The sequence below is a fragment of the Chamaea fasciata genome, unplaced genomic scaffold, assembly GCF_029207755.1.
Source record: "Chamaea fasciata isolate MVZ Bird 193981 ecotype frontalis unplaced genomic scaffold, bChaFas1.0.hap1 SCAF_3, whole genome shotgun sequence".
NCBI lineage: Eukaryota > Metazoa > Chordata > Aves > Passeriformes > Sylviidae > Chamaea > Chamaea fasciata.
In genome coordinates this window covers 77312220-77328857 of record NW_027094088.1, presented here as the reverse complement: position 1 = coordinate 77328857, position 16638 = coordinate 77312220, and positions in this window count along the sequence as shown.

Here is a 16638-nt window from a genome sequence, read left to right as displayed (position 1 = left end):
GTCCTTCTCTGTCCTGTAGGAAATGGGGTCAGTGTGCACAGGAGCGTGGGGCTGATGATGCTATGCAGCAAAGCACACTGCTGATTTTGCAATGCACTTCTCTGCCCGAGGTGACACGGGAATGTCTCCCTGATGGAAGCCAGAGGAGTGCTTTTGAAAGACGTATGAGAGAATGCCAAAGGTAATTTCTACTTTACCTGCTCTTGACTAGGATGGCCCAGAAAGGGCAAAACACAAACGTGAACTCACATTTCCACACATTTTGTTTTGTTATGTGTGAGGATGGTGATCATGATGGAGAGAGGTAACAGAAAGTTTACCCAGGAAAATGGCAATTCTAAAGCAAAGCTGACCCGTACAAAAGAAGTGCACTACAACTGAAAGGACTATTTTCCAATTAGAAAACCTTGACAGTTCACCGGTTTTTTTTTTTTTTTTTTTTTTTTTTTTTTTTTTTTTTTTTTAAAATCTTATTTCTAAATATAAAGCCATGCTTATAGTGGCACCTAGTGGCTATTATGCTCATGGCGTCCTCCCCAGGTCGGCTGCAAGGCTAGGGGGGCTGTTGCCAACAACAACCTTTGTGTCCAAGGTCGACTTTCCAGTATTTTTCTTGTGCTGACACTTTTTATTAGAATATTGTCTCATGGACCAATGCAAAGATCAACGCTGAAGTCACAGGAGTCCCAGACTTCAGGGTGAATGTTTGGTTAGAGCACCTCAAAAAAATAAGTGAAGTTCTGGACTCAGACTTTCACTTTATTTCAGAATTACAGAGGACAGCTTTGAAAAGACAAAAATTTAGCATGGTTCATACTGATGAAATCTGGTGGCAGCTCAGATCCAAGTTCCTTTTAATGTGTCAGGAAAGGGAAATCCACACGGACATATTTACTAAAGGGCATGTGAGCTGGATTCTGGCTTTGCCCCTCCTCATGCACCCTGGAGTCCACCCAGTGGCACAGAGTCAGGGCATTTGGTGAGAGATGGGGCTGTGCCTTCTCCTGCTAGTGAACACCCTTTGCAGGACACTGGCAGCCGGGCTGCTGATAAAATGACCCAGAAAATGCTCTCAAGAGACTAATCTTGCAGGAGACATCTTCCCACAAGACAGAAAGAAGAATGAGAGAGGTCAATGTGACCTCTCTCATGCCTGTGGCGTGGCTGCCTGTCTCCTGCCCCTGTCCTCCATCTGCAGCCACCTGACATGGACTCTTTCCTGCTTCTCCTCTTGGTTGTCTGCTGGCCTTGCCTCCAGTGCAGCCTTCCCCTGACCCTTCTCAGTGCCTCACCAGGGACCCCAGCTTCCCTAATCCTGTCACCCCAGCTCTTCTCAGACCTCCAACTTGCCAGCTCCTCACTGCTCAAAGCTCCTGGCATTTCTTTACCCCCCGCTCAACCTGCTCCCCAGTTGTGTTTGTCTCTTTCCAGTTCTGTGGACATCACCAACAGAAATATTAGGGTTATGTTGAGTTTTCCCAGTTCAGGTTCCTCTTCTGTTTTATCTATCTTTGCACTAGCTGGTCTTTCTGCCTGCATTGAGACCTACACCAGCAGTTTCAGCTGCTCCTTTGGTCCAAGCTTACGTCTTCCCCTGTGGCCCTTTCTGCTGTCCCTTTCTGCAGAGCTCAGCAGGTTTTGCTAAGAAAACCAGTGAGCTCTGCTCTGACCTACCACCTCTCCTGTTCGACCCACTCTGCCTTTTACACAAGCACAGCTTTGATTAACACAGGCATTTTGGGGACTGCAACCTCTCCCTCTGTGAAGGTCAGACACAACAGCCATGCCTCTGCTGCAGAATTCCAGTGGCCAATGAACAGGGCCTTGAGCAGGGACATGTCATGGTCTGTATGGTTAATTAGCAAGGTCGTGACACACCAGAACACTCTCCTCAGTGCTGAGATGTACTCCAGGAGTATTCCTAGCAGACTGCAACAGCTGGACAAGGTTACCTGGTTGCTGTGAGAGGGTGGGTGTTGGACTCTGAAAGTAGTCTCAGGCAACATTTTATTTACTGAGGTAGCTGTAATCAGTCTGATCAAAGCTGTTATGATGAATGACTCACTCATCAGCCAGAAGATGAAACAACTCCTCACTGAATAGTTCTCTGCTTCTTTCCACTCAGCAAACAAGGGCTGTGCTGGCATGGCTGTGCACATCCCATGAGACCTGCCCTTCCCTGACATGCCTGTCAAAAAGGTGTCACACATTTGGGGAAGCATTGAGATAAACTCGCACCAAAAAGACCCACCAAGGAGCTTCAGACCCTTCACTCTTTCTTCGGAGATTCCCAGGCAACTCTGAGGTGAGAGGAGGATCACCTCATACCTGCCCTGTTTCTGGCATGGCTCACCAAGCATCCCCCACTGGCCAGTCTCAGAGTGTGGATGTGCCCTCCATGGCTGCTCCTCTTCACTTGCCCTGTATGCAGCTACAAAAGCAAGTCCAGAAACAAGAGTACTAAGGGGGATGTTTTCTTCAGTGTGAGGACAGATAGAATTATACACAATAAATGTCAATGTTAAAACAAGTCAGGCAACAACATTGGGGAAGACTCAGAGAGCTCATGTGCTGCAAAAGCCCAAGGGAGTTTTTTCTTATGTGCATACCTTATATTGTAAAGTATGAAATATTGTAGCTAATGAGTCCCATTTACCTGAGATGTTAATACATCCACATCCTGTGCCTCTTTATCTTTTGACATTTTAGAGCTTCCTTTTTTTTTAATGGAAGCCATAATTTTCTTGAGTGTATTATCATGAATTCATTTAAACACCTAAAAGCTCAGCTATACTTTAATTGTGACATAGATATTGGCAATGTGAAATCTGATTTTGCAATGCAAATGCCTGTCTATTAGCAGAATATTGTAAATTTGATTTGGAGTCTGGAGCAGCAGATGTTTATTCAGTTCGCAGGTTTCTTGCGGTTTGTGGTTTCTTGTGGTTTAAACATTTGCAGGGTGTAGACACTAACGAGAGCACTGAATTGTTTACGGTGATCTTTGAAGCAGAATTGCAGATTTGTTATGAATTTTTGCCAGGCCAGCAGAAACATATTAACCTCTCCTTATGCAAAGTCCCACATGCAGAGTAACCTCTCTAATCCAGCACTTTGGGACCATGACATCATGCAGGTCAGTGAGAGTTTATGCTGCTACTGTATGGCAGCTGGTCATGTCCTTTCTGCACATCTCTTATCTGGAGGATGGGCTTTTTCCCAGAATACATCATTCAGGCATTAAGCCAAAACCCTCAACAAGCCAACAACTACCCCAATTTATAAAAGTGCTCACAGCAGAAGCCCATGTAAGAGCACTGGATAAGGCAGCAGGTTAGTAGTCATCTCAGCAACTCATGATCTAGCTTTGTAAAGCCAACTCCGCACTGGGGATGAAGGGATGCATGAAGGGATCCCCCTCAAGGGGAACATGCAATTGTCAAAAAAATATTGCCCTGTGGAGGAATGGGAAAGTTATTCTCACAAGCCTTTTCTACCTAATTCTTAATGACATGCCTTTTTCCTTTAGGTACGTTGCAAAAGGGAGCCCTCTAGATTAAGTGTCATGTGGGAAGATCTTGGTTTCCAGATGCTTTGTAGTTGGTTTCATTTTGTGCTTCAGCATCTGTGAAGGTTCATGGAACTTGGTGATTTATGTTGCAACCTCCAGCTCAAAGGGAAGTACAAACTGTTCACATGGGCCCAGGACATCCTGCCAGCAGAAAGATCTCATCATCTGTGCCCTGTTTCTCTAAGTATCCATCAAAGACAGGCTGGAAGGGTTGGGAGACCTTTGTATTGGCTTTGACTGGCCATTCTCATGCTCCCTAAAATGAACGCGTGAATGAATGCTAGGGAGGAGACACCCCTTTTACCATGCTAGCTTTCACTTTTTGCATTTCTATGAATCTTTCACAGCTGCTGAAGTCCCATGTAAATGCAATGCTTCTCCTTTTCTCATTGTTATCCATCATGCTTTGTTCCCAGTCCCACTTACCTATGTGCTGCCAGTACTGCCAGGTGTCATGTCCTGTTTACTTCCTTTTTCTGTAAATGACCATGCCTTTTTCTCCCCCTGCTCTCAGACTCCTCCAATAAATCAGCAAATCCAAGCTGCTGGGCTTGTGTCAGCTGCAATGGAGGGGAGGAGCAGAAGGGCAGGAAGAGGAGTCCTCATGGTATTGGTGCTGTGCCAAGGAGAGACCTAAAGGAGGATAAAGGAGCAGCTAGAAGGAGTGGGATGAAAATTGGAACTAGAACTTTGGCCTTAGCAAATCAAGTGGCTTCTGGTTTGTGTATGGTTTCTTCCTTGCTGTTGACTGAATGCCAGACTCAGACCTGCTCTGCTCCTGTGACAGCAGCCCCAAGGGCAGGGGGGTGCAACAAGACCCTCAGTGCCCAGTAGAATGGACATCCTTCAAAGGGGGCACAGCAGACCTCAGCCAGCTACAGCCCTCCTGAGCTGCCTCTCCATCCCACCCATCCCAGAGGCACCACATCTGATGGGCCCCACAGCTTCCTGACGTGTCCTCAGCACAGAACTGCTGCTGTGCCAAGGCTAACAATGCCCCCTCCATTCCCCCTGCCATTTTGGCTAAAGCACAGAGCAGCAGCTCAGGTAAATTACAGGCCTGCACCAAAAATTACTGGGTGTAACTCCCTGGCCTGAGTTAAAAGGATGATAGACCTGGGGATTGCAGAGCTTCCTTGTGAGCCTGGGAAACCATAAATCACCCTGTGGAGCCTGTGGCTTTACACAGTATTGCAAAGTCGTCTCTTTTCCCAGTCCCTTTTGTTTACAACCCCAGTGGCAGTGCTTTCACTGTCTTGGGCAGCTGCACAGCTAAAGGGTTACGTGTCTGTTTATTCTCTGGTCTTTCTTTCTAACCCAAAACCACCATAGAGAGTAAGAAATTCTTGCTCAGAAATTACTCTCAGGGAGGCAGTGTAAGGCATTTTCATTTTAATGGGATTTCCCATTTCTTCTTTTTCAACTCTCACATCAAAGTAACAGAAACAAGCAATTTTTCCTTGGGTGCCAGCCTGTCGTGGCTTCTCCATCACGTGTGGTAGCTTGGCCTTAGGCTTCCACCAGGACTGAGTTCTCTGCACAGTGACTCCAGGCAATGAAATATGTGAGAGAATGAAGTTGGTTGGGTGAGAAAGACACCACAACTTCTGTTATTGTTGTCCTTTTTAATATTGGACTAGAACAAGGGTAACAACAGCATAACTAATTCCCATTTCTTTCCTCATCAGATGCCTCAGCAGAATCAGAGATAGTTATGTGAAAGCTTCCTCTCAGACTTCATTGCTGACCTGGAGTGGGCCTCAGATTTCAATGTTTTAATTCCTCCAAAATTTTTATCCAGTTTTGTCATGGCTTAACTTGGGAGACAACCCTGTGCCAATATGCCCCTCTGCTCTCTGCTGGGGTGCCTGGTGGGTGCTGTGGGCTAAGCCCATCGTGCTTCGCCCTCTGCAGGGATGCATCTCCTGTCACTCCTCACTCTCCCATCTGACTGAATTTCTGAGCTGCATCCTGGTTAACACACAAACACAGAGCGACTCCAGGCATGGGAACATGGCTCACAGGAGCTGGAAGTGCTCCACTGGTACAGCTTATAATGAGATCCATCTGGAAGAGAAGGCAAAGGGAGCACTGACTGGCAGGGCAAAACATTTTCAGGAGCTGTCATCTGGCACAGTGCCCTTACCTTCTCCTGATGGGAACAGCCTGTCTTTGTCAGAGAGGCATAAAAGGCTTCGTCTTGAGTCACCAATGGCATCAGTCTCCAAAAATACCTTCCTGCTTTTGGCACAGACCTGGTTATTAGGTCAAGCATATTCAATACCCAGTAACTAATACAGGAGTTTGGCTGTGACACATGCTGATTGCAAAAGGCATCAGGCTTCACCTGATGAAGAATTGCTCAATTAGTTAATGAGTTACTCTGAAGGAACAGAGAGTGTCAAAAGACCAGATTTTGAGGTATTAGCTGCCACTTCTGGAGAGACAAAAATCAGAGTATAAAATGGTGTACATAGACAAGTTACACTGTTTCCAACCAGTGTCCTTCTCTCTGGACCAGAACAAGGGAGGTGGGGATCAGGTATGACTGTCTTTTCTTTCAAAAAGGTCTTTCCATCCCAGAAAGTTCAGTGTTCCCAACACTTATGCTCTTTTCTATCCAAATGCTCCTTCTCTGTAAGAAAGTACTTTTAAAAGGATTTGGCAAAAACCCACCCAAGAACAACCAAAGACACCAGCAAGCAGAAACTTTGGGAGCTCTCTCAGGACATTTCTACTGCCTCCTGAGTTTGTGAGGCTTGTTTCCCATGGCAGTGGAGCGACACTGTAATGCTGAGCTGGGCAGGGATGATGCCACTTGCAAACTAGCATCAACCACTGTATTACAAAAATTGGTTTGTCAGATGCTCATACAGATGTTGTAGTGCCAGAGCATTTAAAGAGGCAAGGCGTAACTCAACAGCTCCAAATTGGCTTTTAGAGGAGGAAGCACTGTGCTTAAGCTTCGCCAAGAAAAGCAGCATAAGCAAGTCTTCTGAAAAAGCAATGTTGCTACGCCTCATGATGCTTGAGCCTCCTGCGGTGCCAGATGTAGCTAGTGTTTTACTATTTCTTTCTTCAAATAGCGGTGCTCAGGGGGGATAAACTTTACTTAACCTAATTAATTTTAATCACAGCTTTCAAATCTCATACTGTGCAAAGAATTACAAATTGGAATACATTAATAGAAGCCATGGTTTATGCTGCAAGCTAATCGGGAAGTGTGCATTTACATTTTCTGCATGAGTTTGCAATTACCATTAAAATAAAATTCAGTTATGTCCTTTTAAATTACTAAAATGTGAAGAACAGATTGAGCTGGTCCCATTTGTTGTAGAAAATTACTTGAAAATGGACTAGATTTCAAAGAATTAAATGATTCTTAGTGAATAAAAGGTTTTAGAAAATGATTTCCAGTCATCTAGAGTTAAGGTGCTTCCAGGCATTCTGGTTTGAACAATCTTTCTTTAAAAATGATTGATTGCCTACCTACCTCAGTATAGGTTCATGGAAGGTACAAAGACTTCTCCCATGAAGCCTTGGCTGTATCTTCCTTTAACAGTTAACCAGAGATGTAAGCTGGCCACATGCAAAATCTAACTCCAAAACACCACAGTACTGAGCACTAGGTTAGGAAATTTTCTTCCCAGTAGGGGGGTTCCTTTTCATGTTATGAAAGAGGGGTGGGTTGGGAATAAAAATACCCTCAAATACTAAAATAAAGCAGCTCTCTATTATCATTACTAACATGAAACTCCCCCATATGTCTTTGAAATAGTAATTCTGGTAGGACCAGGCAAAAAATTTTACATACACCCAATGATTTAAGAACCTTTGTCCCATTTAAAAAGAATAAATATATGTTCTTGGAAGATTGATCCCTCTGCCTGCTGATGGTGACTGGCGCCCATTCCCCAGTGCCTGGCTATGGGATCTGTGGACCACTTTTCAGCAATGCCCACTCTTGTGGGAAGTTGGATGTAAACTTCTGAGGTCCATGTCACCCCAAGTCCAGGGGCACCAATGACCACAGAAGAAGTAATAATAATGAGGCCCAGGCTTTGCTGATACATTTGCCAAGAGACCTGCATTTTTTTAATGGGACTGTTACTCCAGATAATAATGGTTTGGCCAACTGGCATTCATCTTCAAAAGCAACTTGATCTTTTAGGAATGCAAGTCCCATCCACTTCAGTGAAATGTAGGTTTCAGGGTGCCAAACACTCTGCTGAGCATGGAGCTCAGATCCCCAAGTTGTCCAGTTCTTTGAGAAAGTGTTATCACATTAGAAATGGTCTCATTTGCTAGAAAAGTTGAATTGTTTTGACAGGAACATTGTCCTGAGGAGTGTATAGTGGTGCAGTCTGACAGTGTGCAAAATTGGTTTTAATATAAAGATTTACATCATAGTGACGATGCTCAAGAGAGTATGGCAGTGTTTGTATTTATTTTCTGGCATAAACCTGCTGCTGCAATTTTTATTTTTTTTAAATTCAAGATCATGTAAAACTAAACAATACAAACTCTACAGGGAAAACCACAATGTCATCATAGTTTGTACAGAGGCAGAAACAGTTCATTCTTTTCTATAGGAAAAAAGTCAAAGTGCACAACTTGGAGTAAAACACAAGCAGATGTATCTATTATAGATTATAACCTTGAGCTCAGCTGTAAGCTCCACACTTATTAAATAATTGATGTTACATCACAACTTCAGGAAAGACTTGTTTAACATGCTGAGTTTAAATAAAACGGTTTGTCATAATACTTTTTTCTAAAGCATAATCTAAAGAACAAACACTGACATGGAGACCAACAGGATGAAACATTTCCATGAAATTAAACAGATCACTGTACCTAAAATAGCACTAAACCTCACTAAAATCCCTGAAAGAGAAAAATTAACCATGTTTTCATGGTGAAATATCACTTCAAACTTGTATTTGCAAGAGGAATCTTGCTGAGGGTTTCTACTCTTCAAAAATGCAGCCTAAATGCCCTATAGAGTGCTCATAACCACAGAAAGATATAAGTAGCTTTAAAGGAAATGATGAGCTGATTCTTAACTGATGTAAATCGCCAGAGCTCTGCTAGAGTAAATGGAAATTTATTCAGTGGACAATTTTAATTTTAAATAAGATACAGATTGCAGATCCACCAAAATAGTTTCCATATACTTTCTTGAAATTGCAATGAGAAAAGGAAAATTCACTTTTCCACCCTCCCAGTTTCCATAGGTGACTGTGAGACTGTGTGCTCATTTAGCAGAAGGAAATGTAAAAACACACCTCATTTTCCTCCCTGTCACGCTCTGGTAAACTGTTGGTAAATTTAAAAAGGTTGCAGTGCTTCAAAAAGGTAGTCAGAAGAAGCATGTAGATAAATGCAGAGATGCTTCACCTCCATGTGATTCATCTGCATCTTTTAAGCCAGGTAGGAGGATGAGAGCGGTGCAAAAGTCCCACTTCTGTCTTCTAAAGAGCCCTGCCCACTGCTGGAACAGAAGCTGGACTCCAGCAAGTGCTTTTTGAACTTTTCAGGGTTAGAGGTAAGCAGCCCCTATGGATATGGAGGCTTACACCAGGGCTTATGATGGAGCAGGAGAGCCCTGCACTTGTCCTTCTGCTCTTTGGCAGCTACTGCAAATACTTCAAGCATCCTTTGGTCATTTCAAAGGCTACTCTAGTGATTTATCTTTGTGACTTTAGGTTCTGTGCTGTGGTTTGGTCAGGTTTTTTAAATGTGGAATTTAGTAAACCAAAAGAAACACACAAGGTATTTATTAAAAAAAATACAGGTTAATTTCAGATACCTCTGAGATGAATGCTTCTTAATGGCTATAATCCAACTTTTTTTAAGTTCAAGCCTGTCCAACTGCAATCGAGGTCAGCCTAGATTTTAAGTAGGCTCTTTGTAGCAACTGCAAAGCCCAGCCTCTCCCCAAGAGCACATTTTCCTTGTTCTTACATAATTAGCAATGTCTGATTTCAGATACAAAAAGAACCGAAACAATTTTGCACTCGTTAGAGAGACTTTGTGCATAGAATAGGCTCCTTGTGATGTTCCTTCCCAACAATTCCAAACCATAAGGAGGAAACAACTGCAATTCCCATTTCCAAGTGGTAAAGCAGCTTTCAGCACCACCAGCTGACTACTTAGTGTATTTTAATTAGCTCAAGAACGTTCCCAGGCCACTGCGTTGAAATGAAATGTGCACACAACTGAAGACCTGCTCATTGGCAATCAAATTTTTAAGTTCCCAAGCCTACTGGGTTCTCTTTGCAGAGCAAAGCCGCTTCTTCAGAAGCAGTGATATTCCTCTGGGGGCAAGGGGGTGGAAAAAGGCCATATTTTTGCATAATCTCAGCTTTCAGCAGTACAAAATTCACGGCTCTGTGGGAAATGGCAAGACAAAAAAGTCTTAGTAAATACGAAGTCCTCAGTGCTCTGGCATGTTAATGCAAGGGAAAAATTGCCTTGCACAAAAGAGATTATGAGGGCTATTTGGCAGCATTTCTCTGTCCCCAGGTCATTACTCAGGGTCTCATCACTGTTGCAGAGCAGAATGCCAGGGTTTGAAGGGTTCTGTGAGTAGTATAGCTCAGAGAAAGGGCTTTGTCCTGCTGCTCAGCTCTCCTTCTGCAGAAGTCTCTCACCTCCAGGAAATCCAGGTTATAGCATGACATAATTTAGTCCCTGCTGGCAGCCTCAGTATTGTTTAATTAATTTTTTCAAATTTATTGCAGTTTCGTGCAGATCCAGCATAAATGGTGTCTGCGTCTTGGCTACTGCAAAGCTGACACTGAGAAATTTTGCAGAAAAACTACTTGCACTAATGATCACTCGCATAGTGAAAAAATATAGCTTCTGTGTACTGGTGTGCTCAATGAAGAAGGAATAGTGCATTTTTCTTTTTCACTTTGCCTGAATTGAGAGGCTAATGTGTGTCTATCATATGTTTATGTCTTGGCAAATAAGGTCATTGATTAGCTAGTTAAAAACTCACGTGTGCCCATATCCAGTTTTACAACAAAGATTACAGGCAGAGGGTGACTCAAAGCCTCTGTACTCAAGTAAGCTTCAACAGTGAAAAATACGGGAAAAAGAAACCAGAGCTGGGCATGAAGAAAACATTGATCAAAACATCAACTGCTCCTTTCAATCAGTTTAGGGTATAGGTGGCAGAGGTTGTGGGCATGTTCATCTGGACAGACATTGGCCTTGGCTGCCTCACTGGCCAGGATGGGTAAGAGAACCCCAAGATGAGCATGCACAGAAATTTCTGCAGGACCCAAAGAGGTCCTCCTGGAGAGGTCAATTCTCCCAGTAAGAGATGATAAATCAGATCTTCACTAACACAGCAATGATACACTGGGAGTAAACACAGAACGCTGCCATTCTGTAGTATGCTGGATTCTGGCAGTACATTCCTGAATTCAGCTGTGTGCTTTGAATTGTTGCAAGAAACTCTGGCATTAATATTTTATTTTTACTTTTTTTTTTGAAATAGAGGGAGTTTGACCTGGTTTCTCAAGCCAAGTAGGCCACAGTTCTTTCAAAATGATGGGCCTCGAGGGAACCAAGAGTAACTAAGTCAAGAGACTCCCACAATTTACTGTTCTGTAGAGCCCTAAAGGTTTTCTGCAGATGTAAGGGAAACATTTATTTATTTAATTTTGGTTTGCTCATTCATGGGCATCACAAGAAAGAATTGCATTTTTATTTACAGCTTTGCAATCACTGCTAGATCCGAAAAAGAAAGATGATCTTACGTTTCCTGTGTTCTAAATAGCAGAGAAGACAGAATTTGAGCTTGGTGAGAAATTCTGCTCTTATGAGCACTACATGTGGAGATACAGCTTTAGACACATTCTTTCTTAACTGCACAACATTTAAATGTAATTAAGCACTGTCACTAGTACCAACTGACGATCATGAAGTGTATAACAAATAAATCTGTTAACCTTTTCCATTAACAATAAATTATACCTTAATTTTAAAAGTTTTGCAGAATTTTTAACAAGTAAGTTTGGTTTAGAGTATTTTACTCTCTCTTTGAACTATAAAGTTCCTTGAAGTGTCACCAGAAAGTTGTCTCTTAGATTTTTTATTTCATTAACAGTTATGATCCTGAAAAAGATTAGGCACAGTCAGCTAGTTAGTAGCAAGCCCAAAATTCATGGTCTTTTATTAAAGCCTTTTTTATGTAGGAGATACCTTACCTCATACTAAGATATAATTTCATCACCCACCCTGCCATGCATACCCCAAAGATGTACACATTCATTTACTGTTATCCCACTTTCACAACAACAGCTGACCTGGTATGTAATTGGTTTATTTCCATTTGCATCAGCTTAATCAACTCAAACATTTGAGTAATTAAAAAAGTTCCCAATCCTCGCTAGCTGAAAAGATGTTTTCTGGATCTAGCCAAGCTAGATCCAGGAGACCTGTCTTGACCTGTGCTGCTTAACTGATTATTATTCAGTGACAGAATCACTGGAGCCCACCACATGTTATCGGAATAACAGGCAGGAAACATGAATATTATTCCCAAATTCTTATTCCTTTCTGGAAGGTCGGCTGTGCTCCCTCAGGTCTCTGTTTTCCCGTAATCATCTTTCTGGAAAGCAATTTGAAGCCTACAGGTGAGAAATGCTCTGCAAGCATTATATATCAGTAATAAAGGTGGGCCTAATGACCACATCTTTTCCCCTTAAAGACTTACCATGGAGCCAGCATCACCCATGGAGATGGTTCTGCAGGATTTTGCTGGTGTTTTTACCCTAGGAATCATTGCAAGCTGGGCTCCAGTTACTGGTTTATCATTATAAGCCTGTGCTGAGACTTGCTCATCTAAATACTGGTGAAAATTCAATCACCAATGTAAATTTCCTTATTACTTATGCTCTGTGCATTGCCAAACAAGCTTTTGCTCCTGGTTGCTGCAATGACATTTTTTACAAGGCACTGCTGCTCGTGAGACCAGATGACAGTGCTAACGACCCATTTCCTTGTTCTCTGTTTCCCTTGCTTACGCCTCTTGTTTCTCCACACTCAATTAAGGCAAAGGAATTGAGGTTAATATTCCCGTCCTTGAAATTAAATCTACCCTTGCCCCACAGTGCAATTAATGAAAACACTCGGATACAGAGCCTTTCATCTCTAGTTCACCGGTTTATTTAGTAGGAGTTGACAATGACTCACGCCATTAAGTTCTCTGCTGAGTGGCAACCACAGAGTGAATTAGAGAAGTTAGCTGGATTGTAGGCATAAACCTTGCAAAACCACTGCCACGAGTTAACAACCCTGCTGCTCTTTGAGGTGAGGGGTTCTGGTGACTATGAGACTTCTCCTTGTATCACAGGTCCAGCCTGCCTGCAGACACACAAAGGGTATGCACGGACTTGCTGCTCTTGATAATACTAATAGTAGGGGTAATTAGTTAAAAATGGCTATTGTACATCAAACATTGGCCTTGGTCCAAATAACAGGGCAAGTTAGGCTATGCACTCATACTATGAGAGGTGTTGATGAATTATGTGTTTGGCTATTAAAAGATTTTAAAGTCCAAAATAATGTTCAGCAGCAGAAATGTAACAGATGGGTCAAAATGAGTGTAGGTCTCATCTCTGATTTTCCTTACCGGCAGATGCTGATGACTGGGGATTTCTCGAGGTATTCACAAATGCTAAAGGCATCCGAGAGTAATCTCTTCTGTATCCACCTGTGTAGCCTCACTTGTAAGGCAGAGAGACCGATTTTCTTCCATTTCAGAACCCTGAATTAGGCTCACAGCTTGATTTACTGGGGAGGAATACGTGTCTGCCTTATCTGTGAAGCAAGAGGGAGGAAGTGTCTTTATGAGTACTTCTACCAGCCCTCCAGATACCTGCTCCAAGGCTGAGCTCTGGGAAAATGGTTGGTATGGGAAGACTAACCACATACTGAGTAGAGACAGCACCATCCCTCTCTGACAGTGAAAGGGTCTTGGTTCTCTGGGAGAGTATCTCTGACCAATTGTCAGAGCAGGACAAAAGCAAATTTTTCGGAACACCATCTCTCTGCACAGGTGTGAGGGTAATGCATGATTTACTTCCTTGCCAGTTTTAGATATCTGCATTAACATGCCAAAATGATTGCAAATTCATTTTCATTGGCATTTTCTTCCATTTTTCTTGCAAATTTTTGAGATTTCAGCATTTTTTTTGATTTCAGAAATGGACTAACTAGGTTAGCTGTCTCTGATCCCAAAGCTCTGCTTTGCCCCAGCAATTTCAATATCCAGACTAGGAGCAACTGTTCGGGCCAGGGAAGGCACAGTGCTGCTACAACAACACCTGCCATGAGACTAGTGTTCTACCTGATAAAGATATTCTAAAAATCACTCGTGAAATCTGCACCTAAATAAATCAAGTCAGGGATAAACCTCATTAGAATAATCTTCTTTAAAATAATATTTTGTTACTTTCTTTAGCAACTATCTAAACTCTCTACATAGAATCACAGAATCATAGAATCATTTAAATTGGAAAAGACCTCAAAAATCAAGACCAACCATTAATCCAGCACTGCAAAGTCCAACATTAAACCATGTCCCTAAGTGCCACATCTACACAGCTTTTAAATAACTCCAGGGATGGGGACTCAGCCACTTTTCTGGGAAGCCTGTTCAGTGCCTGACAATCCTTTCAGTGAAGAAATTTCCAATCTAAACCTCCCCCGGCTGAACTTGAGGGCATTTCCTCTTGTTACTTGGGAGAAGAGGCTGAACCCCACATAGCTACACCCTCCTTTACAGGGAGTTGTAGAGAGCAATAAGGTTCCCCATGAGCTTTCTTTTGTCCAGGCTAAGCACCCACAGCTCCCTCAGCTGCTCCTCACAGGACTTGTGCTCCAGATCCCTCACTGAACCTCACTGACAGAGACTAAACTTGTAGGAGCTGGATAGAACACAAATTACATTTGCATCTTTTCTCACCCTGGGACTGCGCACCAAGGAAGGAAGAAAAATCACCAAAATCTGAGTTTTGAGATGATTAAAACCAAGATAGATTCTTAATTTTTACCACTTTTTGCACCATTTGTGATTTACCACAATAGGATTTTATTAAATAGATATCAAGTTCTTAACCTGACATCCTGCTCCAGGAATATTTAGATAAAAACTGCTTTACAGAGGGGCAAATTCAGCTGTGAAGGCCAGGTGAAGGCTGAGGTTTATCCAGGAGGTGCAGATTACATGGTCATAAAACCACTGAATTAAAGCAACTGAGATTGAAAACCTAGTTTGACCTCTAGCACCTTTTGGGGGCATCATGCAAAATTATCAATAAACCAGCCACATTCAACTACCCTGCTGCGTTAAGGCTTTACCCCTCTTTTTCCTCTTCTTTCTTTCAGGTCTGAGAACTCTGAGCACTCAGGGAAGCAACCATGAAAGCCTTTATCACTTATTTCACCACATGGTTCTTTTGATAGCACAGAGAAGGGCTTGCGCCAAGGCTACAGGTGCACTTCCCTGCTCTAGAGATGTGGGATACAGCACTCTCAATCATCCTCACCCCAGTTTTTTTCTGCCGCAAAACAAATAAACAAAACCCCTCCTCAGCCATCTCTTTTGAACCAGGGTTTTTGATAAGCATAAAACTATCACCCTTAATCTCACACTTCACAGTGGCTTTGGTGTCTGCCAGCACCCAAGGACACCCAGAGGGGTGGCTAAATGTTGCTGATAAAAAGCAGCAGCCCTGCTCTCACCACCAGCCCTGTAACCTCAGCCATGGCACTGTGCTCTGGTGCAAAGCACAGCGGCACTGACCAGGTTTCACTTTTTGGAGACATCTGTTCAGGGAGAACTCCAGTGACAGGCACAGGCAGCCTTCTCTAGGACCTTGGAGAACAATAATGCTCACAGGAATATATTCCACAGTGGTGGCTTTGCAAATATGGATATCTCCAAATGACAGGATGATTTATTCCCTCTTTTAGTCTAATCTTTGTAACTTTGCCTGTTCTTTGGAAGGGAGTCTGACTAGTCTAAAGCATCTACTGTACAGATAAAGCAGCAAAGCTGCATGAAGTGCTCTCCATTTCTTATGCACCTTTTTGGCCACCCCTCTTTCCACACTGCAGGAGCTACCAGGTCAGTCATGTAGCTTTGCACAAGACTCAAAGGTGGCAACAGTTGTGACCTCCACACTGCTACTCTCAATGAGAAAGAAGGGGAACTGAGCCCGACAGAGCTCTCCGCATATCCACCTCATCATAGAATGGTTTGTGTTGGAAGGGGCTTTAAAGATTACCAAGTTGCAACCACCACGCCATGGGCAGGGACACCTTTCAACCAGGTTGCTCAGACTCCATCCAGCCTGGCCTTCTACATTGTGAGGAATGGGGCATACACAACTTCTCTGGGCAATCTTCTCCAGTGCCTCACCATTCTCTGAACAGAGAAAATGTAAAGATTATATAATCTTCAAGCTGCCTACAGATATGAATTTTTTTCTGATTTTCTGGCATAAACCAAGATTTTGTTCCACAGCACATGCTAAGCCCATAGGTTATATGAATGCAAGTCTCACCACTTGGTCCTTTGCATAATGACCACAGGAGAGCAGTCTATGTGCAGTTGCTCCATTGCTTTTCCTGTTCAGTATCAGTGAGAGGGAAAAGCATGACCAGGCAAAGGGAAGACCAGTGCATTTCCACCAGGCCGCACATCAGCATTAAGGGATTCACAGAATGGATAAGGTTGGAAGGCATGACAGTGGGTCACCTGGTCCAGCCTCCAAAGGTCTCCCAGACCACGCTACTCAGGATTGCATTCAAGCACCTTTTGAGTATCTCCAGTGAAGGAGACTTCACACTCTCTCTGGGCAATATGTTCCAGTGCTCAGTCACCTGCACACTAAAGTTTTTCCTCATCTTCAGGTGGAACTTCCTGTGCATCAGTTTCTGCCCACTGCCTCTCATCCTATTGCTTGGCACCACCAAGAGCCTGGCTCCATCCTTGTCACCTCCCTTCAGATACTCACAGACATTGATGAGATCCATTCTCAGTC